The following is a 22,553-nucleotide window of genomic DNA, read 5'->3' on the forward strand; positions in this document are numbered from 1 at the left end:
ACCCAAATATCGAACGTTGATTGAAATTGAAAGCTTAAAGTATCAGGAAGGGAAAAAACCAGAGTGGCCAATATCTGAATTATTAGTCGATTTTGCTACTTACAAGGATTTTATGCACTTGAATTGAGCAGTATTCCTGGAAATAGGATCTATTTTGCTCCTCCTTGTTTCACTTTTGCCGTTGTTACCATAATTTATACCAGCTTGGCATTTTAATACCACGTGTCCCTTGTTTCATTACTTTTAATGACCTGTTGATAAATATATAAAATAAATAACAAGTATTTCAAAACCCTTGAAGCGTAATTTCAGCAATGTACACGGCTAGAATCATTTTAGGAAACTTTCTGCCGTAGCAATATATCTTACGCTTAAATGCTCGTTTGCTAACTTTCATGCACCTAAGGCGTACAACGAATTATTGACTGATAGCTACAATATCATTGTTCACCATGCTGGAGATATAATGGACGTCATTTTATTTTCTTACAAATTGCGTTTTGGTCAATTTGTGGAGTTTGCCTCAGACATTCTTTTTCTTTCTCTTCAGTGCAGTGAGGTCGTAGAAAAGTGCGTTCCTTTCGAGAGCAAGTCATGTGTTCCATTTTGTGAATCAAAGAAAACTAAACACAGGTAATTAAAATGAGCAGGCAATAGGAACTTACAGAGAGACGGGAACAACTGTGGGCGCAGTTATAACGAAATGAAGGGACTGCCCTCTGAATCTAAAGCACGTAAGAAAAAGAGATGCTCATTAAAAATCATGAGAAGAAATTCTTGGTACTATGATGTGGGTCCCCACAGGTCACATACTTTTTACGATGCGCCTACAGAAAATTAACGTTGTCTCATCGAGTTTCCATAATACGTTCTGCAAACATTGTGTGTGCTCCGTTAAAATCAAGCACACATATTACCGCTGCGTCGATCAGATCCTTGCTCCGCCATACCTTCAGAAGTAGAAAAGGAAGATTAGCGCTTAATGTCCCGTCAACGACGAGGCTATTAAAGACGGAGCACAAGCTTCCTTTTGAAAGGACCGCTCTGACACTTGCCTTATGCGTTTAAGGAAAGCATGAAAAACCTAGTTTGAATAGTCGAACAGGGATTTGAACCTGCGTCTCTCGAATGCAAGTCCATTGTTTTACCAGTCCGCCACTTTGATGGATTCAGTCCGTCCGTTGGAGACAGAACACAAAACATATCTTCATCATTTCCTGATTGTGTCCACGGCTTACGTTAATTTCCTGAAAAGTATGAGAAAATGATAGCTTTCAGAAGATCGTCACACAATGAAACTTGTACACAGCGATATTGGCAAATCTGTTAAAGTATATACACATAGAAGTTTAGTGAAAACGAACAATGATGATTTCTGTTTTTTTTTTCTTTTTTATTCCTCAGGGCAAGTATCTTTCACTTTGTAGGCCGTTTTGCTTTCGTTAATCGACAGTTATAAACAATTTTTGGTAAAATACTTCAGTGACTGAAGTACTGTATCAATAATTAATTTTATATAATCAGTCACAGTCCTTAACAAGCAGTCCATTGTGGACGGCACATTTGTTAATATGGAAAGTGAGGCAGTTGAGGAGATTATGAAATACAAGAATCTGAGACTGAAACTTTTTAAAACTATTGAATTACTCAATTTCAACGAAGAGTGTGAAAAGGATGGACTAATTCCCAAGAGCATAAAAATTGAAATCCCATAGAACTCAAACTGTGGCAACATGATTCTTAAAAAAGCGGAGAAATTGTGGTTAAATACAGATCAAAATATTGCATGGGAAAAAAGATATTTTGACTCGGGAGTTGTACCATGTTCGCGTAGAGTTAGTTCAAAATGGGCCTAGTTTTATTTCTAATTCGGTCTAGTGCAAAATGAATAGTGTTAGTAGTAAACAAGATCCGAGAAAAAGTGACTGAAGTTGTGTACCAAAAATTTTTGTATCTACTCACTCGCAGATCGTGCCAAACAAAGTTTTTGGTAACGGGCAGTTATTTAAATATGACGACCAAAACAAGAGCCCTTGTGATCGGAGATCAGAAAATTCGTCTCATCTCGTCAGCACAGGGATCGAAACTAACTCTGTTCTGTTCTTAAACTGCTATGTTATTCTGATATAATTAATTTTCACTTATCTGTTGTGAAGTCAGGATGTCAGCGTTTATATATGGGAAGAGTCTTTTACAAGCGACCAGGAGATATTCATTATTTTTCGCGTCATCGAGTTCATTTGCTTTTTATCTTCCAAGTTCATTCGTTAATGCGGCATTATTTCTGTATGATACGGTTTTGGATCGTCGACCCCCAGTTCTGACCCGTGGACGCTTGATGAGAAACTATCATAAAAACGTAACGTGGCGGTAAAGAAAGGTGTAGGTATATAAAGAAATGAAATGTCATTGTTTATTTATTGACAGGTGAGATGGAGCCGTATGTTTCGATATCAAATGCTAGACAAATGCAATTAATGACGGAGATCCTTCACATTGCATTTAAGATGGAGTAATAATTCATTCCCATGTCTATTATTAGATGAAAAGCAATTACGTCTGTGGAATGAGTAGGAAGAACATGGGACAGACAAAGACAGGTTAAGTGTGATTTTCAAAACGCATCGAATCCTAAAAAAAAGAGGAATAAGATTATGGTTTGGCCATCCCGTCGGCAAGAAGGTCACTAGAAACGAGGCACAAGTTCGGACCGCAGAAGGAGACCGGTTGTGTCCATTATAAAAGGAGCGATCCCGGAATTTTTCTTCAGCGATCTATGGAAGCCACAGAAAACCTAAAGCACGATAGCGGGACGGGTATTGTGCCATTGTGGCCTTCCACATCCTGTGCTCCTTATCCCATTATGTACGAGTCATCTTGCGCAAAATGTTTTGAACTTACAGGAACGTATTTACCAGAGGAAAAGGTCTGCAAGCTGAAATTCTGATTGCCAGAGACAATAATTAATAAATCTGTGGATCTGCTTCACTATTAAATTGAAGACATGGAACTGCAGTTTCCCAACTTTCATCGTCAACGCAGGAGGCAAGCAGTTTAAATTGCATTGGAGACAGAACAGAAGCTTCGTAATTTCTCTGTTTCAATTCAGAAATAAGCTGTAAATACAGTACAGCGTAAACTCTACCCACTGGGACTGCCTCCGCCCCAGTACATGTCTCCACACACGAATAGCAACTCAGACACACTCAAAATTTGTAAAACAATTATCATAAGTTTCCACTAATAAAGCTATGTGGCTCAGTCTGTGGCAAGCGATAAATTCAGGCAAGTTTTTTATGGTCTTATTCGTATGTGAAGAAGTGCATGACATGTGACGATGTGATTGTATTATTTTTTTACCTGGACGATGGGTAGTGACCGGAAACAATCGTAACAAATAAGTATTACAAGACAAAATTGAGTCATGCGTTTTTTCAAAGATTTTCGGATGGCCATGTAACTCTACAGCTTTAGATCTTCCAAGATTTTTTTTTTTATTATTGAGGATAATGCTCTCATGACATTTGAAAATGCCAAAGGTTATTTCTCTGCGCCGTCCTTGCTCTTCTGATTTAAAGTTTTGCCTCTAATGATTTTACTATCTGTGAAAATTTAAAGACTGACCTCTCTCGTTTTCTTCATTCTTTTCCAAAGTATGAAAGCGCTAAGTACCAAATATTCTACATAAAAAACTGGTGTCGCTACCTGACCATGAAACAGACATATTGATGTTGAGATCTCAGCCATTTTTAACAAATTTCTCGACAAAGAGAATTGTGGAGCGCTGACGTGAGTAGGCCCAGGTCAAAGTATGCGCGCGTTGATCTCTTGTACCACGCATGCAAGGTGACCTCGGAAAAAGTCTAACCCTTACCTTATCTCACCGTTTGTTACTAATTTAATTAAATGTGTTGTTGACTGGAGGAAAGAGCGACGGAGGTGATGGAGAAGGCGGCAGTACATGCTCCTTAAATGCAAGCTGAGTAAGACGTCGCTGTGCAAATTAGAGGAAGAGGAACGTTTCGGCATTTGGAGTAGAATTTAATTACGTTTCTCAAAGCGAAGTAGCAATGGGCTCACAGTAAGTATTTCTTTGACGATGTGAGTAATACATATTATTATATGGCTATTTCTGCAGTTCTGTCAGGGAACATTAACTTTGCGGAACTCTTGCGTACTTTTGACGCACACACTTATACTACAAACATAGCTAAGAAGCCTTAGAAAAATTATCCTTTCCAGGCCATTCGGTTTTAAAAGTCGCCAGACTGGAGGAGTGTTCTTTCATGAACAACTAAACAGTTGCGAAGATAACACAACCTCTTTCTTCCGCAAAATGGTCGCTTAGGACCATAAAAATCAACACTCGCTGTTCTTTCTTTTAGTCCAGTATTTTTTCATGTCATACTGGTGAGACAGTTTCCGGTTTTCCATCCATATCGCTTGTTTTAACCTCTATTCTTCCTCGAAAGTGTTCGTGTTACTTTCTTGCTTGCATCTTCGCCCTGTAAATCTGACAATCCTAATTCCTTAAGACCTTCTTTGGTTTGTTTGTACCAGTTGGGATTAATAATGTTATTTTTGAAAATTACATAATTCTGATGGGCTATCCTGTCTGGGCCTATTATTCCTAAGTTTTCCTTTGAGCTGAATTTTTCGCATACGCAGTGCAATTTTGATTTTGTGGGCTTGCCTATAACTTTTCTGATTAGGTTTTGGGAGGCTTAATCCATTTTTTAACTTCGGATGATTGTTCTCACAACTTCACGTTTTATTTGCTTCAAACTGCTGTTGTAATATTTTGTGTTGAAGAGTATCTGTGATACATAGAGTGCTTCTGGTTTGATCAGTGTTGTATAATGGTAGTCCTGCAGTTCTAGGGACTACATTTTTTACTTTAAAAGTTTTTTTGCTAACTTAAAGGGTGGTTTTGTGCTCTTAACTTCGGATTCGAGGACTTTATTTTCTTTACAAATTTTAATGACCTATTTCACTCAAGTTACATTCTCTAACATTGAATACTTTCTTATTATCAATTTTGAGCTCACCCAGTGCTTCTTTTATATCAAATGTTGTTTTTCTTTATTCTTAGAAATGTCATCTGTAATGGCTAGAGAACCTAACTCTATATTTCTAGTAGGTGTGTCTGTGTATGTATTGTTCTACATTTTCTTCAAGGGCACAGATGAAGAGTACAGGGAACAGGTGATCCACTCATCGTACTGTTGTGTCAGTTTAAATTCTTTGCTCAGTTCTCCTCTGGATTTTACCTTTGATTATGTTTATGTTAGCATTTCCTCTATGATGAAACTCAGTGGCACATTAAAACTGTGTGCCCAACCGGGACTTATACCCGGGACCTTTGCCTTTTGAGTGAAAGTACAATAATGACTGAGCTAACTAAGTACGATTCACGACCTGCCCTCGCAGCTTTACGGATAACTCAGTCGGTAGAGCACCTGCCTGCGAAGGACAAAGGTTCCAGCTTCGCGTCCCGGTCCGACATCAATCTGCCAGGAAGCTTTTAATTGGCGCACACTCCACTTCCTTTATGGCGTTTGCTGTAGGTATATTACAGTTTGTCCCAAAAATAATGACTCGATTTTAAACAGAATTATTTATTAGGAAAAAGGGCTTAACACCAACAAATTGCATACTAAATTACTCAGAAAAGACAGAAGTTTATAAAAATCCATCATAAATGTTCAATATGTTCTCCCCTGGCTGCACGGATGACATTTAGTCAATAGCCAAATTCATCCCAAACTGAGCGTAAAGTGTCTTCTGTCACTGAAGCTACAGCAGCTGATATTCCGCTTTTTAGTTCATCAGTGTCATGAGGTAAGGGAGGAACGTAAACACATTGTTTAACATATCGACACAGGAAGAAATCACATGGTGTGACTGATGACCTCAGCTGTTAAGTCCCATAGTGCTTAGAGCCATTTTTGAAATCACATGGTGTTAAGTCAGGGGGCCCAGGAGGCCAAGAGTGTAAAGATTGGTCTCGCGGTCCTGTGCGCCCTATCCAATGTTGAGGCACGTTGGCATTGAGGAAACTGCGCACGTTGTTGTGCCAGTGCGGTGGTGCTCCATCTTGCTGATAGAGGAAATTGTCAGAGTCAAGTTGCGGGAATAACCAGTACCGTAGAATTGCAAGATATGATTGTCTTGTTACGCTTTCTACCTCAAAAAAGTAGGGTCCATGAAACTTACTTTGCGAAACAGTACAAAAAACACTCACTTTTGGTGAATCACGTTCGTGTTCAATTGTTTCATGAGGATTTTCGAGCCCCCATATATGTACATTATGACAGTGGACCTTACCGCTAATATGGAAAGTTGCCTCATCGCTGAATATCAACCGTGACATAGAAGTCCACTTGCTTCACTTTGTCAGTATCTCGAAGAGCTTGTACCAGTTGTAATCGGTATGGTTCGAGGGCTAAACGACGCCGTAACACACGCCACACTGTCATGTGCGGTAACCCAGGTGCTTGGCTAGCACGACGCGTAGACTTGCGGGGGCTCCGCTCAAATGCTTCCACTGTTTGTTCAGGAACGCGTGCCCGGCCAGGACTTTTGCCTTCACAGAGGCACCCTGTTTCTCGAAACTGTTTATACGACCTTCGAATGTTCTTTGGTGATGGTCGTTTAGCACGAAATCGAATATGAAACGCCCGCTGAACTGCGATCACTGATTGAGTACGACTAAATTCATAACACAATACGCCGGCCGTAGTAGCCGAGGGGTTCTAGGCGCTATAGTCTGGAACCGCGCGACAGCTACGGTCGCAGGTTCGAATCCTGCCTCGGGCACGGATGTGTGTGATGTCCTTAGGTTAGTTAGGTTTTAGTAGTTCTAAGTTCTAGGGGACTGATGACCTCAGAAGTTAAGTCCCATAGTGCTCAGTGCCATTTGTCCCATAATACAATACGCCTTCTGTTGCGCGGACGCATTATTACGCGAGACTGGCTGCACGCTCCACGGCATCGCTCGTAGCGACATCTAGCGGATTTTTTTTCTGAAACTACGCCATGCCGATTCATCTAGCGCTGTTTCAGTTACCTAGAGACATTTGTTCAATATTACTACAAGTTAAAATCAGGTCATTCTTTTTGGGACACCCGGTATATTGGCACTAAATGTAAAAATAAGCAACAGGAATTATACGGTTAACGGTATATTAGAATGTATTTAGGACCAAAATCAGTGTCAGAGACAGAATCTAAACGTACGTCCTTCGCTTGACATGAAGGCGACCTAATTCCGAGACTACGTATGCCGGTCATTTAACTAGTTAATCGACTTCCATCCATGCCAATGGAACACAAATTCCGGCTGAGAAACACAAAAGTATAGACACCCTTCGCCACTGTTGAGACAGCAACACTTTAGTGAACAAAGCTAATCGCCAGCGCAACATAACAACGAGAAACCTCTGACATGACAAATCAAATGCTAGAGGCGTAGAGCAATTCAGTTTGAGCCTTAACCTTTCGTGCCGTAGTTATTTACGATCTTCCACAGAGCTAATTACCCATACAAATACCAAGGTGGTAGCTGAGTGCACGAAGTTCCCGTACAAACACCGACGTGTTTCCACAGCGCGCTGACTGATGCTCGACGCCGGGTTCCGGCGTATAGCCAGCAGGAAGAACCCCGACGCCGGAGGCGCCCCTCGCCGTAGTAAACAAGCGGTGTAAACCGCGTGCGACGAAAATATCAATCTGGCGTCTGATCCGCCGGATTACAGCGGCCACCCCGTAAAAACAGCGCCGCCGACTTTGGCACTTCCTCAGGCCGCGGCTACCGCTTTGTTTACCTGTCAGCTTAGTGTTGATGCTCAGAGAACGAGCGAGTAACACGCGGGAAGCCGTAAACTCAGGCGTGCCAAGCCCGCTGTCCGAGAGGGACGTCACCTTTACCCGCCGGCCAGCACTTCTCCACTCGGTCACAGGCTTGGGAGCTCACAGAGTAGTTGTCGTCATCCTCCCTCGCTCACTCGCCACAATACTCCGAGTTTCAGCGCGGTCTCCTCTGCGTCGTTTGTTGACACAATACCAGTATCGTATTGATATCCAAAATACTTAAGAGTCACTCTTTCTTTAACAAGGGGACCCTCCATACTGTAAATCAAGGATTTTGATGCGCTTCAAATATGTTGTAGAGGCACTTATCCTGAGTACCTGTCTCGGTCGTAGGTAAAGGAGGTAGCAGCTGTGATTTATTGTAACGATATTGAGAAAATTCAGACTACAAAGGTAATTATTTACAAAACGCTAGTGCTAATATTCTAGGATATTGCTCACGTGTGTGGGACTCATCCTAATTAGGACTGCCAGGGATACTGGACGTATGCCGATACGTGCAACGTACACAATAACTAATAAAATATCCAGACTCCCCTATATAATGCGGAATTGATTACTAGACGTTACGAGAGATGGATCTGCCAGTATAAAAGGTGTCAGTGAATATTTTGTTGTCAATAGAGCAGAATTGTTCGGTCACGAGCGTTCAGCGACTTCGAACATGGACTAGTCATTGGATATAAGTAACATATCCAATATGGACATTTCAACCTTTCTAAAGCTGCCCAAGTGAAATGTTGGTAATATGATCGGGAAATGGAAATGCGAAGAAACAACCATAGCTAAACGAAGATCAGACAGACCTCAGGGACAATAGCACGAAGTCTTCGGGTAAGATGTTCAAAAGAATTGGCTACAATGGCCGGGCAGCCCCTCGTGAGCTATAGATTTCTTCAGTTAGCGCTCACACTGCAGGTGGTGTGAAGAGCGATACCATTGGACTGTGGATGAGTGATTTGGAGTGATGAATCACGCTATATCCTGCGGCAATTGGATCGATGTATTTGGTTTTGGAGAATGCCTGGACAATACTATCATACGTAATGCCAACAGTTAAACACGGAGGAGGTGGCGTTATGGTAAGGGGATGTTTCGCGTGGTCAGGGTATGATCTGTTTACAGAGCTTAGTAAAACGCATAATGCAGAAGAACATAAACGCTTTTTACAGCATTGTGGACTGCTTACAATAGAGGAACAACAAGACAATGCAGCCTGTCATAAAGTAGCATGTGTGAGGCAGTGGTCTACGGACAATAACATTTCTGGAGTGGATTGGCGTATCCAGAGTTAGAATGTCGACTTCTTTCCAGACCTCACTACCTCCTCTGCGTTCGGCTACTGACGGGTTTCCATTTCTCCACAAACATTCAGACACCTCATTGGAAGTTTCCCCAGCCGAGTTCAAGATTTCATAGAGGGGAATTGTGGACACACCCCATATTAATGTCCAGTGATATGTGTCTGGATTCTTTTGACCAGGCAGTGTGAAATCTAGCTCGCTTTAAGTTTCATTTATTCGATTTATTTGGCCCATTTTATGTGGAACACTGTTAGGAAAAACATCCATTCTCAAGCCACCTACACAAACTGTCACCAGAACCAAGTACACAGAAAAATAAATATTAATGGGAGACGTGCTAAATCCACTACTGTAAAATGATACAACGCTGCGAGAATAGATAAAGTTCCTGTGTCATCAGACGACGCAAAAGCACCCTCCCTCCAACCCCCCACATAAAAGTGAAAACTTTCTTCGTGAAAATCATTGACGTCGACGTCGCGTTGTTCTGAAACTCTGTGTGAAAGTCGCCGTTGTGGAATGTTTTGACGTTCCGTTGCGTCATGTCGAGTGCGAGGCGAATTAACCTCCCAGGACTGACGAATAGTAAGATGCTCCTCTCGTCTCCACCATCCCTCTTTACTTTATCGTGAAGTTTGTCGTTAACCGATACTTAGCGCAAAGTACGATATCCATCCCATTATAATATTTACAAAGGCTTAAATTGCTTTCTAGACAGAATGAAAATGTCATATCTAAACCTTCGCATTAGTACATTTTACACTTGAAATGTCTTTCATTTTTCTTCTCAAAACTTTAATTAATTTCATCGCTTCATCGTGTATATATTGTGTGACACAGAGGTATAGCACTCAGAGACGGAGGAGGAAACGAAGTGAAACTTCACATTTTGAGGGAGTATGTTGTGGTGCAGCAGTGATTAGAAAGTCAGGTCAGGTTTTCAAAGAACTTGCCAGTACCAGCCCACTTATGAATATGAAATTGAAACCCCTCTGGCATAGAACTGCCGATTATGAAGTGTGTCATAAAGCCATTGTATCCTCGCACGAGGTAAGTTGGCCCAGAACTGTTCCAACTGATCCTGGATACAGCCACTGGCACGGAAATTACGCCAGAGCTGGTCCCATATGTGTCTTATCGGTGACGCATCTAGAGAGCTTGCTGGTCACGGGAGTACTCATCATCACGGAGACAGTTCATAGAGAAATGTCCCACGTGTGTACTGCTGGAAAATTGTAGCACGATACTGTCGTACTAAAAGTAACACACGAGGACTTAGGATGTCCGTGACCTACCGTTGGGCCCTCAGAATTCCCACCATCACTATCAGCCGATGGCTCCTCGCAATATGATGCGAGGAGTAAGACCACTGTGTTTCTCAACTCGCGACGATGGTCATCCGAGGCGGTGCACAACCGTGATTCATCGCTGAACACAGTGCGACACCATTCATCAGCAGTCTATATCTCTGGCAATGTCACGGCATCACTCCAGACGCAGCCTCTTATGTTATGGTGTTATCGGCAGCCTGCATATGCAACGACAATTGACTAGTGCGGCTGATAATAGTCTCCGACCAATGGCGTGGGATGACAGAATGTTCCAGAGAGATCACACTTGTTCTCGGATGCCAGCCGCAGATATGGAGTGATTACTACGTGCTTGGTGCACAATACGGAGAATCTCCCTGGCGTCCCATTTCAAACGGCCATTCTACTTGTCACACAAATTTCCAAACCTAATCATTCACATACCCGTCGATGGTGTGCATCTGTACGACGTTACATTGGAATCCGACCATCTACTCTGGGTCCTGCACTTCTTTTGTCAAGCATTGAACGTAATGTGAAATGTGTCGTTGGAACAGATTGCATTCAAGTATGTTAGAGGAATGCCATTGGGCAGGCGAACGGATGCTGCCATTCGGCTTGGGTCGCCACATCCGCCGTGTTGGAATCGCACCTTCAGAGAACACGTGTACGGGTTCTCTAACCTCCTTTAGGTTAACTTACAACTGTGGCGACAGGAACGGTGCCTGGCGACAAAACAAAAATAAAATGAACGTGCCAAATTATGAAAATATCGCCCTCTGTATGACGGGATAAAATCTAAGAAAGAGAAAGAACGTTGAAAATTTACGTGCCTTAAATAAATTTCGAAGTTACCTTTCACTTGCACGAATATGTTTCTAAACGTAAAGCGTGTCCCATAAAGAACGCAAATTTTGGAATGCTCGCTGTTTGTGTTGTAGTAAGTTGGATGCATCGAACGTTGCACAATTCTGATCAGTTGTCTTGTGGTTAGTAACAGAGCACTACACGACGTTAACAGCTTCTTGGCATAGCGAAAATTTATTACACAGATGTGGTGAATGTTGGACAGAGATTGTTCGCAAACTCTGTTGAATGTTTGGGCAACGTAATGCGCCGAATAAGTCGACCGTGACGAAACTGATTCCTAAATTTAAGAAAACTGGTTCAGATGTGGAGATTAAACTCTCGGAGCATCCTCCTGTTAGTCGCTCGAAAGCATCGCCACCACGATGGATAAAGTTGCTGAAAGTCCGATGAAACCTATTCGCCAACGTTTATAACAACTGAATATTCGCAGAAACAGCTTGCAGTGAATTCTGAAAGAGGATTTGAGCGTTTGGCCCTGTAAAATCGAACTGACGCAAGAACTGAGGCCAAACGATCACGAAAGCGTGCATCATTTGCCTACTGAGTGATTGCTTAACAAAGAGAACACAACAGTTTCGTTAAGAAAATAGTGTTAAGTGGCGAGGTGGCCTTTCTATTGAATGGCTTCGTGAACAAGCAAAATTACTGGATTGGGGGCACAGAAAATCCACTAGTGATTATGGAGAAGCGATTAAGTTAGCAACAAGATACTGTGTGGTGTGAAATTTCGACTGGGTCGCAATTGGGCTGCACTTCCTGGAAGATGGTGCCAGAAACACGTTAACGGTGGATGGCGGTGAGAGTTATCGCGATCTAAATTGGCTCGTTTTAATGCAGAACAAATTAGCTTTCAAAAAGATGGCATAACCTTTCATGCATCGATTGCAAAGTGGATTCCTTCGAGAGAGATACCCTGGCCGCGAGACTACTCGCAACGGTGACGTGAATTGGCCACCCAGGTCTCATGACCTGACCACATGTGGGGGTTTTAAAATCTCGTGTGCGCGTAAACAAAGCTCGATCACTTCCCGTATCAGCCTGTAATTTCAGAAGTAGAGGCACAAGAATGCTCAAAACCTATAGAAAATTTCATCACAAGAACGAGAGTGCTCACAACATTACATGACCCCTAATTGCGCAGAAGGCGCGGTAGAGAAGGGACGACGGTAGAGGATAACGCTCCCTTGCGGATGGCTCAGTGCCCTAAGGGAGGTTAGATTTAGAGCTGTAGCATTCACACAATGCCAATGACGTAAAACTCTGAAGTTACAGATAGGTACTCTGGAAACTATGGCATTAACAGCTCATGCCAGTATGACCAATAATTCGATAAGTCAACAATTTATTATTAAGAACATAATGGGTAGAAGATTATGCTGAAACTGACACAGAAGTAGTGATTTATTTTAGCCTGTCTTCTACACTTCTTTTCCTCACTCATATTGCCACGTTAAAATTACCTTCTTTTCCCAAAACACGTTGGTGTATACACAATCTCATCTCACTTATATGCCAATGCAGTTGCAATTGTGACAGAATCTTGAAACAGTGTAGTATTAATCAAACAGCTGAAGACGAGTAAGGTAACTGCTTATGAAAAGCTCATGCTCGGTACAAAAATAAAAATAAAAGTGTGATTCCTTCACTTACGTTGATACAAACTCATACTAATTCTCAATTTATCAGCTATCGGTAGACCTCGCTTCGCAGAAAAAAATCTGTGTTTACTCGTCTGTCGCAGTAGATAAAAAAGGCTTGCATGTTAGCTATATGGAAAAATATTCTCCGCTTTGGATGGTATTACTTACCAAATATGGTTCAAATGGCTCTGAGCACTATGGGACTTAACATTTGAGGCCATCAGCCCCCTAGAACTTACAACTACTTAAACCTAACTAACCTAAGGACATCACACACGGCCATGCCCGAGGCAGGATTCGAACCTGCGACCGTTGCAGTCGCGCGGTTCCAGATATTAGTTTCAGTATCTCAAACTGTTTGAGAAATTTTAGAGAAGTTATGAGTATTTCACTTCCACTTCATCGTTTGCGCACAGGATCGAAAGAGAGTGCACTGCTTTCTCAAGACGGAAGATGTAGATCTCATCTCAAATTTAAAGAAGAATTCAGTATGTTAGCCCTATCTTGTTAGCAGTAATATGTGACCTACACTACTGGCCATTAAAATTGGTACACCAAGAAGAAATGCAGATGATAAACGGGTATTCATTGGACAAATATATTATACTAGAACTGACATATGATTACATTTTCACGCAATTTAGGTGCATAGCTCCTGAGAAATCAGTACCCGGAACAACAAACTTGGCCGTAATAACGGCCTTGATACGCCTGAGCATTGAGTCAAACAGAGCTTCGATGGCATGTACTACTGGCCATTAAAATTGCTACACCACGAAGATGACGTGACACAGATGCGAAATTTAACTGACAAGAAGAAGATGCTGTGATATGTAAATGATTAGCTTTTCAGAGTATTCACACAAGGTTAGCGCCGATGGCGACACCTACAACGTGCTGAGATGAGCAAAGTTTGCAACCGATTTCTCATACACAAACAGCAGTTGACCGGCGTTGCCTGGTGAAACGTTGTTGTGATGCCTCGTGTAAGGAGGAGAAATTTACCATCACGTTTCCGACTTTGATATAGGTCGGATTGCAGCCTATCGCGATTGCGGTTTATCGTATCGCGACATTGCTGCTCGCGTTGGTCGAGATCTAATGATTGTTAGCAGAATATGGAATCGGTGGGTTTAGGAGGGTAATATGGAACGCCGTGCTGGATCCCAACGCCTTCGTATCACTAGTAGTCGAGATGACAGGCATCTTCACCGCATGGCTGTAACGGATCGTGGAGCCACGTCTCGACCCCTCAGTAAACAGATGGGGACGATTGCAAGACAACAACCATCTGCACGAACAGTTCAAATGGTTCAAATGGCTCTGAGAACTATGCGACTTAACTTCTGAGGTCATCAGTCGCCTAGAACTTAGAGCTAATTAAACCTAACTAACCTAAGGACAACACACACATCCATGCCCGAGGCAGGATTCGAACCTGCGACCGTAGCGGTCACGCGGTTCCAGACTGAAGCGCCTTTAGCCGCACGGCCACAACGGCCGGCCACGAACAGTTCGACGACGTTTGCAGTAGCATGGACTATCAGCTCTGAGTCCATGGCTGCGGTTACCCTTGGCGCTGCATCACAGACAGGAGCGTCTGCGATTGTGTACTCAACGACGAACCTGGGTGCACGAATGGCAAAACGTCACTTTTTCGGATGAATCCGGGTTCTGTTTACAGCATCATGATGGTCGCATCCGTGTTTGCCGACATCTCAGCACTCAGCACATTGGAAGCGTGTATTCGTCATCGCCATACTGGTGTATCACCCATCGTGATGGTATGGGGCGCCATTGGTTACACGTCTCGGTTACCTCTTGTTGGCATTGATGGCACTTTGAACAGTGGACGTTACATTTCAGATGTGTTACGACCCGTGGCTCTACCCTACATTCGATCCCTGCGAAACCCTACATTTCAACAGGATAATGCCTGACCGCGTGTTACAGGTCCTGTACGGGCCTTTCTGGATACAGAAAATGTTCGACTGCTGCCCTGACCAGCACATTCTCCAGATCTCTCACCAATTGAAAACATCTGGTCAATGGTGGCCGAGCAACTGGCTCGTCACAATACGCCAGTCACTACTCTTGATGAAGTGTGGTACCGTGTTGAAGCTGCATGGGCAGCTGTACCTGTACACGTCATCCAAGCTCTGTTTGACTCAATGCCCAGGCGTATCAAGGCCGTTATTATGGCCAGAGGTGGTTGTTCTGGGTACTGGTTTCTCAGGATCTATGCACCCAAATTGCGTGAAAAAGTAATCACATGTCAGTTCTAGTATAATATATTTGTCCAATGAATACCCGTTTATCATCTGCATTTCTTCTTGGTGTAGCAGTTTTGATGGCCAGTAGTGTACGTACACCATGTGCATAGTTTGATAGTATATTTGTATGTTATTGTGCGCTCAAAAGCTGCGTTCTTTACGGGACACCAATGGCAACATGTTCTGCCCATTAGCAAATGCGGGAGTGCGTTGGTGCGCAGAGCGGCAGCCGGTTGGAGTGCAGTGGCGGGTGACTTGGCAGGGGCGGGTGGGTCTCGGCGCAGTTCACTCGGTCGCCGTCTGAGATCTCTCGCCTCGCCTCCCCCGCCGCCCACGCACGACGTCGCCCAGGTGAGGCGGGCTGGCGCTCCATAGACGCGGCGCTCGCAAATCCGCTGATCCCTCGCAAGGGCGGAATGTAATTCCGGCGACCCCGCGCCATCTTCCCGCCTCCCCGCGCGTCCCCTTCCTCAAACACGCACCGGGGCGCGGCTGCGCTCTCCGCCCCCCTTTTCTTCGTTTTTCCACGCAGAGAGGGCGCTACAAGGCACATGTGACGTAATAGGAAAAGAGATTGTGTTTGTGGTGCGAAGAAAAACAAAAAAATCCAATCTGTCTGTATGTCCTCGCCCTTCCCATTCTGTGCATAGGCGGAAATGTGACAGATGGGAAGGGAAGCCGTGATCTGCAGATGTGCTAGCAGCGACACATGCTAGAACTGTCGTTTACTGTAAGTTAGTCCAACTTCATTTCAGTATAAGGCCCCAACTCACCAGAAGAATGCTCTCGGCGATTTCTTTGAAGTTATTGGGACAGCCTATTCTTTTAGATGAATCCGCATGACCCCTGCAAACATCTCGCTGCATTGTTGACTAACAATCTGCTGAAATAACAAAATTCTTGTGAATTCCCGGAAACTGGAAGAAACAGTATGACATTGTTGATGCTAATAGTTTTTTTTCGTAAAGATCACATATCTGGTATCTGTGTTCGGTTTAATCCGGGTAGTTTTGTGGCCAGAAGACTACGGTAAACTCATTCTGGTTCTCTTCGAAACTTCTATGTACAGGGTGATCAAAAAGTCAGTATAAATTTGAAAACTTAATAAACCACGGAATACTGTAGAGTGTAGATAGAGAGGAACAAATTGACACACATGCTTGGAATGACAGGGGTTTTTATTAGAGCAAAAAAAAAAAAAAAAATTTGCTAGACGCGTGAAAGATCTCTTGCGCGAGTCATTTGATGATGATCGTGTGCTCAGCTTCCACTTTCGTCATGCTTGGCCTCCCAGGTCCCCAGACCTCAGTCCGTGCGATTATTGGCTTTGGGGTTACCTGAAGTCGCAAGTGTATCGTGATCGACCGACACCTCTAGGGATGCTGAAAGACAACATCCGACGCCAATGCTTTACAGTGCTGTTCACAACATTATTCCTCGACTACAGCTATTGTTGAGGAATGATGGTAGACATATTGCGCGTTTCCTGTAAAGAACATTATCTTTGCTTTGTCTTACTTTACTCAGATGAAGCGCCATCTGTTGGACATTTTTTGAACGTTTGTATTTTTTGGTTCTAATAAAACCCCATGTCATTCTAAGCATGTGTGTCAATTTGTACCTCTCTATCTACATTATTCCGTGATTTACCAGTTTTCAAATTTATACTGACTTTTTGATCACCTGGTACATTTCGAGCTGTGTGACAAGTTGCATTGCCCTACTGGTAAGTGTCAACGTGCTGAGGAGAAAAAAACTGCACGTAGGGGTAGATATGGTACCCAGGAATAGATGCATACTTGTGTTAATCCATTGTGTCTTCCAAAATGGCGAGATCACCAGAGGAATGGCATGAAAACATCCCCCATACCATAACTCTCTTCATGATCTTCGTCCAGTTAAGCAATTGTTTCTCTCTAATTCCGCTGTCTAATTCAGTTAAATCACCTGTCACCCATCACGCCACGAACTAAACAGGTGAAGACTGATACACCAACGAACAGCTGGCGTGAAGAAAATTACTGACCTCTTCAAACTTGTAAAATTCTGAGGAAAGGCCTCTATGAATCCAGGCTTCTCTACGAAAAATTGCTAACATCTTTGTCTCTAGACAGACTAAAATTTTGCCCTACGACCACGACTCAAATACTGATTCCTTCTTGCGACGAGCGATTAATAGCTTAGCCGAGTAGAATAGTATATTAGCGTTTGTATTCCCGTATGACGAATGTTATGTCTCTATCCAAGGATCATCTTATCCGCTGACGACACGAGGAAACAGATAGTGATATTTCGATTGTCTGAACCACGTCAGCGATGTATTAACGTACGAGTACGGATGGTACATGCTGTCTACGTATACGATATCATTTCAAAAAGTAATTGGAATTTCGTAATTACGTCTGTTGTAAGTTGTTAGTCTGATTCACGCAATTTTTTGTTGCTGTATCAGTAAACATATCTGAAAAGTGTTTGTATACTGTTAGCGATACTGGATATTTAGTCTGTTGTCAGCTGTCAAAGAGGTTAACGTCTTGTGGTAGAATCGGTGATTATTTATTTTGTATAAAAATTTATCAGGGAACTTGTATAAAGTTTTGCTGCATCAGTTGAATAAAGCACAGCAAAGTTTTAGAACTGTTCAGTATTGCTTTTTGTGTGGCAGCAACGAGTAGAGCAAGTGTTTACGAGCGGTATAAGCGTGAAGATAACGAGCAGCCTGGACGCCCCAACACATCATCAAATGATGAAAACGTGGTAAAAAAGAAATGATTGTAAACGATTTCCGAGCCATAATCAGAGAATCCAATGATGATATTGGAATATGAATTGGTTCATGCCATGGAATATTTTCAGGTGTTTTGCGTATGAAACGCATAACAGCAAAATTTTTTACACAAATTAATGAATTTCGAACAAAAACAGTGTCGAATATAGATCACTCAGGAATCGCTAGGTAAATTCAACAACGACACGTAAATACTAAAACGAGACGAAACATAGATTTGCGGTCAAGAAGTCGAAACTAATGCTCAATCGTCCCAATACAAGCATTCTCGATCGGCTACACTCTCCGGACTGAAAAAGTTCATGAGAAGGTTAGGCACAGGCGTCTTCCGATTTTAATGGCATACTGCACCGTGAGTCCTTGTTGCTAGGTCGAACGATTACTAACCACATCGTCTTACGGCCACAAGTGGCCCATCGGTACCATCCGACCGCCGTGTCACCCTCAATGAGGATGCCGGTAGGAGGGGCGTGTGGTCAGCACACCGCTCTCCCGGTCGTTATGATGGTTTTCTTTGACCGGAGCCGCTACTATTCGGTCGAGGAGCTCCTCAGTTGGCATCACGAGGCTGAGTGCACCCCGAAAACTGGCAACAGCACATGGCGGCCCGGATGGTCACCCATCCAAGTGCCGGCCATGCCCGACAGCGCTTAACTTCGGTGATCTGACGGGAACCGGTATATCCACTGCGGCAAGGCCGTTGCCTGAACGGTCACTAAGGAGCACTACTTAAAAGTTCAACGCAGTTCGCGTGAAGCAGTCCGAAAACAAATCGTCCAGATTTGTAGCGAAATAAAGCACGGTGTTTGCACTATGATAATGCATCTGCTTGCACTTTCTAGTTCGTGAAAATTTGTCTAAAGACAGTACTGTAACTGTGCACCAGCCTCCGTATTAGGCAAACATGGCCCCAAGTGACTTTTTCTGTTCCAAGAATTAAAGAGAGCTTTAAAGGGCCATCGTTTTACAAGCCTAGATGAGAGAGCGGAAAGCTATCCCAAAGATCGAGTTCCAGATGTGTATCGGGGATAGGAAAAACTGATGTCATAACTGGATAATATAGAATTATAGATGAATAAATAGAATTCTATACAAAAAAAAACAAAAATTCATGTTATTTTTTAAAAACACTTCGTGGAATTAATTTTAAGAACCACTTCTTCAGTCTTCAAATGGCTTTAAAACATTACTCCGGATTGTAGTGTGAATTAATACTCTTGAAAGATAACCTTGCAGAATGGGATACCCACTGAGATTACCGACAGTCTATGTCAGCTATTAACCGAATTTTTATTACAAGTAGCAATAAAGGGAAACTGTCCAACCTAGCTAAAATTATATCATTTTATTTTGCTACACTTTGAGCAGGATAGGCTACTATGGAAATTTCACTTTGATTTAAATTTTGTTGCAACTCACCTCTGTTTTGACATCTACCCTTGCTCATCAATGTGAGTTCGCGATTGTTGTGTCAAAACTGCCCTCCCCAACCATGCTACTTCTCAAGCATCATTCTGTGTAAGTTAGTTGCTTGTTTCCAAAGCGCTGACATGTAATCGTTTCGGTACCGGTCGCGACATTAGGGAGAATTTGTTACGGGACAGAAGGACAGTTCAAAAGAAGCTTTTCAAGATGGCATGGCGAAGTTAAAACACTGCGGGAACAGACGCGTGGATAGTGCCGGTGAGTACTTTGAAAGATTCAAGGACTAAATTTCTACAAGTTGTGCATATTAAGAAATAAAGTTCAGTATATTTTGAAGAGGCGTTGATACATTAAGGAAGACCTGTAGCTATAGAAATATGACAAAAAGCACTTCATACAAAAGCGACACAGCCTCTGGAAAGGAAAAATCTTAACCTACTGCTGTCACTACTATGTCACACATGCAAGACCAAGCTGACACATGGGGATATATTTCAGTGTAGTAGACCTTCCGGTAATGAAAACTGCCGATGTGTAAAGCCGTCGCAAAGTGACAGGCCATTCGTCACACCCTGAGTGTTTTGGTGTTGGCTGAAGCGCAAACAAGTTCTTATCTCCAACAATCCTTTTCTCATTTCTGCCGCTACTAAGCAGGCACCAGTATACATTAACACGCCGATCTTTTAAGCTCTTTTTTTAAACCATTATAACGACCATTCGTCTGGTACCCTGGCTAGCCTGACTGTGGTTTTAGGCGGTTTTCCAAGCTCGTTTAGGCAAATGCTGGCCCCAGTCTCCGTCTCGGAAAATACGATTCACAAACCGTAAAGTTACGGTAGTACACACAATAATGTTTACAAGATTCACAGGGAGGTGGTTCATTCGACTTCCTTCTTCGATGTTATTTGGCGGCTGTGGCGACAGGAAGGGCACCTCGCTACAAAGTTAAAAAGAAAAATGCCAAATCATGAAAAAGCGGACCCCGCACAACTGGTAAACGCTAGGCCAGAGAAACAGAGAGAGAGAGAGAAAGAGAAGAGAGGGAGAGAGCGAGTGAGAGAGTTTTCTACTGGTTTGATCCTATACCACATCTAATCTTATATAGGTCTAATGTTTTCATCTCTACGTAACTATTAGGCTCAGCGTTCTCTACAATGTGTTGTGCATATGCTTTCATCTCTACGTAACTATTACGCCCAGCGTTCTCTACAGTATGTTGTGCACATGCCAGTACCTACTTATTCTTCTCTACAGGTTCCATTTAGCTATTCGTTGCAGATGTCCTTTTAACCTGTCTCCTCTTCGGTAAAGGTAAAAAGAAACTTAATTCCGCACCTCTTTCTTTTAGCACTTATTCATTTCGTACTTCACCTGTTAACTTTATCTTTAATATTCTTCGATAGCACTATATTTCAAATATTTTCATTTCCTTCTTCCTCGACTTTCCTATGGTCCACGACCCACATCCTTAAAAAGCACTGAACCATATGTGTTCTTTCAGGAACCCCTTCCACATTTTCATATTTGATATGAATACAGCCCTTCTCCTGAAGAAATCTTTCGTTGTCAGTATCAAACTACTACTGAGATCTTCCTTGCTTCAGCCACATTGTAGAGTCTTGTTTCCTGGAAAGAAGAACTGTTTTACTTCTTCTCTATAGTGTCGTTCTCAGTGTCGTTGTTAAACAAGTCGTTATTGGTCTTTCGAATACTCACCATCGCATCCATGTTTGCTTTATCTTCAAGCCATATTCTGTACTAAGTATAGGCGGTCTTTTGGTTTACTCATCAACATACTGGAGCGGGGTTTGGTGGAATATCCATCACAAATTCCTGCCACCAGAGATCAAATCAAATTGGTTGGATTTGCTTTATCTTCAAGCCATATTCTGTACTAAGTATAGGCGGTCTTTTGGTTTACTCATCAACAGACAGGAGCGGGGTTTGGTGGAATATCCATCACAAATTCCTGCCACCAGAGATCAAATCAAATTGGTTGGATTTGCTTTATCTTCAAGCCATATTCTGTACTAAGTATAGGCGGTCTTTTGGTTTACTCATCAACAGACTGGAGCGGGGTTTGGTGGAATATCCATCACAAATTCCTGCCACCAGAGATCAAATCAAATTGGTTGGATGTATAGGAAAGTTCCAAGAAGAAAGGAGTTACGCAATATAAATATAACAACAGATCTTCTCTACAGAAATGGTCATCTACAGGATACCGTCGCACATAGATCCATCTGTTCAGATAAAAATGCAGTTAGGTCGTGGACGAGGAAGAAACTGTCTTTAATTATCAGAAGGAACTCCACCGCCATAGATTTGAATGTCATTTTCCAGCCAGACTGATTCATATTCCGAGGAACCAAACACAGGTCTATCTTCCGTATGTGGGTCATTTCACTCACCATTGTATAACCACAGCCACTCCGGCATCAGCATCATTGGATCGTGCGACAAAGGCGTGGCGGTTGAGCGGTTACGAAAGGTTTTAATCATCCCTGTTGTTTTGTACTGACGAAATATGCAAAGAGGAACCCCAACGTTCTTGGAGTGCTGGTGGTCTTTATTAACCGTAAGGAATATCGCAATACCAGAGTTTCCCCTCTCATTTTCAACAAGAAGAATTATTTCAAGGATTAAGATTAAAAATGAAAAAGAAGAGAACAAAATGAAGAAAAATTGGAGACTAGCGTGAGAAGTTAGCCATAGAACGCAGCGTTGAAGAGAGGCACCATGGGCTACTAGGAGGAAAAAATGTTTGCACTCTGAAATTTTGCAAGATCGAACTCTGGTCAGACCTTGAAATTTTTCAGTTGTCCTTTGCCCTTACGAAGATGTGAAGATGTGCGCATAACGGCACGTTATTCAGGTTCCTTATTAAAGTATCTCGTTTCTCAGGCACACGCAAAACGCCGAAGTGGCGTCCATTTAAGAGACTTGGATCAGGCGGCTTATCATCCCTCTCGAAGGACTCCCAGTCAGTCACGCCATATGAAAATAAGCGTCTGCCGAAATTTGCCCAAGCGAAAGTCAGCTTTCGAAATTGTCAATTTTTGTATTAGTTG

The 22,553-nt window shown here is 42.7% G+C and overlaps 1 pseudogene; it reads right to left on the reverse strand.

The window, feature by feature from the left end:
• Window positions 1-18,644: 18,644 nt before the first annotated feature.
• Window positions 18,645-18,762, reverse strand: LOC124555149 (annotated as a pseudogene).
• Between the last annotated feature and the right edge of the window lie 3,791 nt (window positions 18,763-22,553).

Source organism: Schistocerca americana, chromosome 1 (genome assembly GCF_021461395.2).
Source record: "Schistocerca americana isolate TAMUIC-IGC-003095 chromosome 1, iqSchAmer2.1, whole genome shotgun sequence".
Lineage (NCBI taxonomy): Eukaryota > Metazoa > Arthropoda > Insecta > Orthoptera > Acrididae > Schistocerca > Schistocerca americana.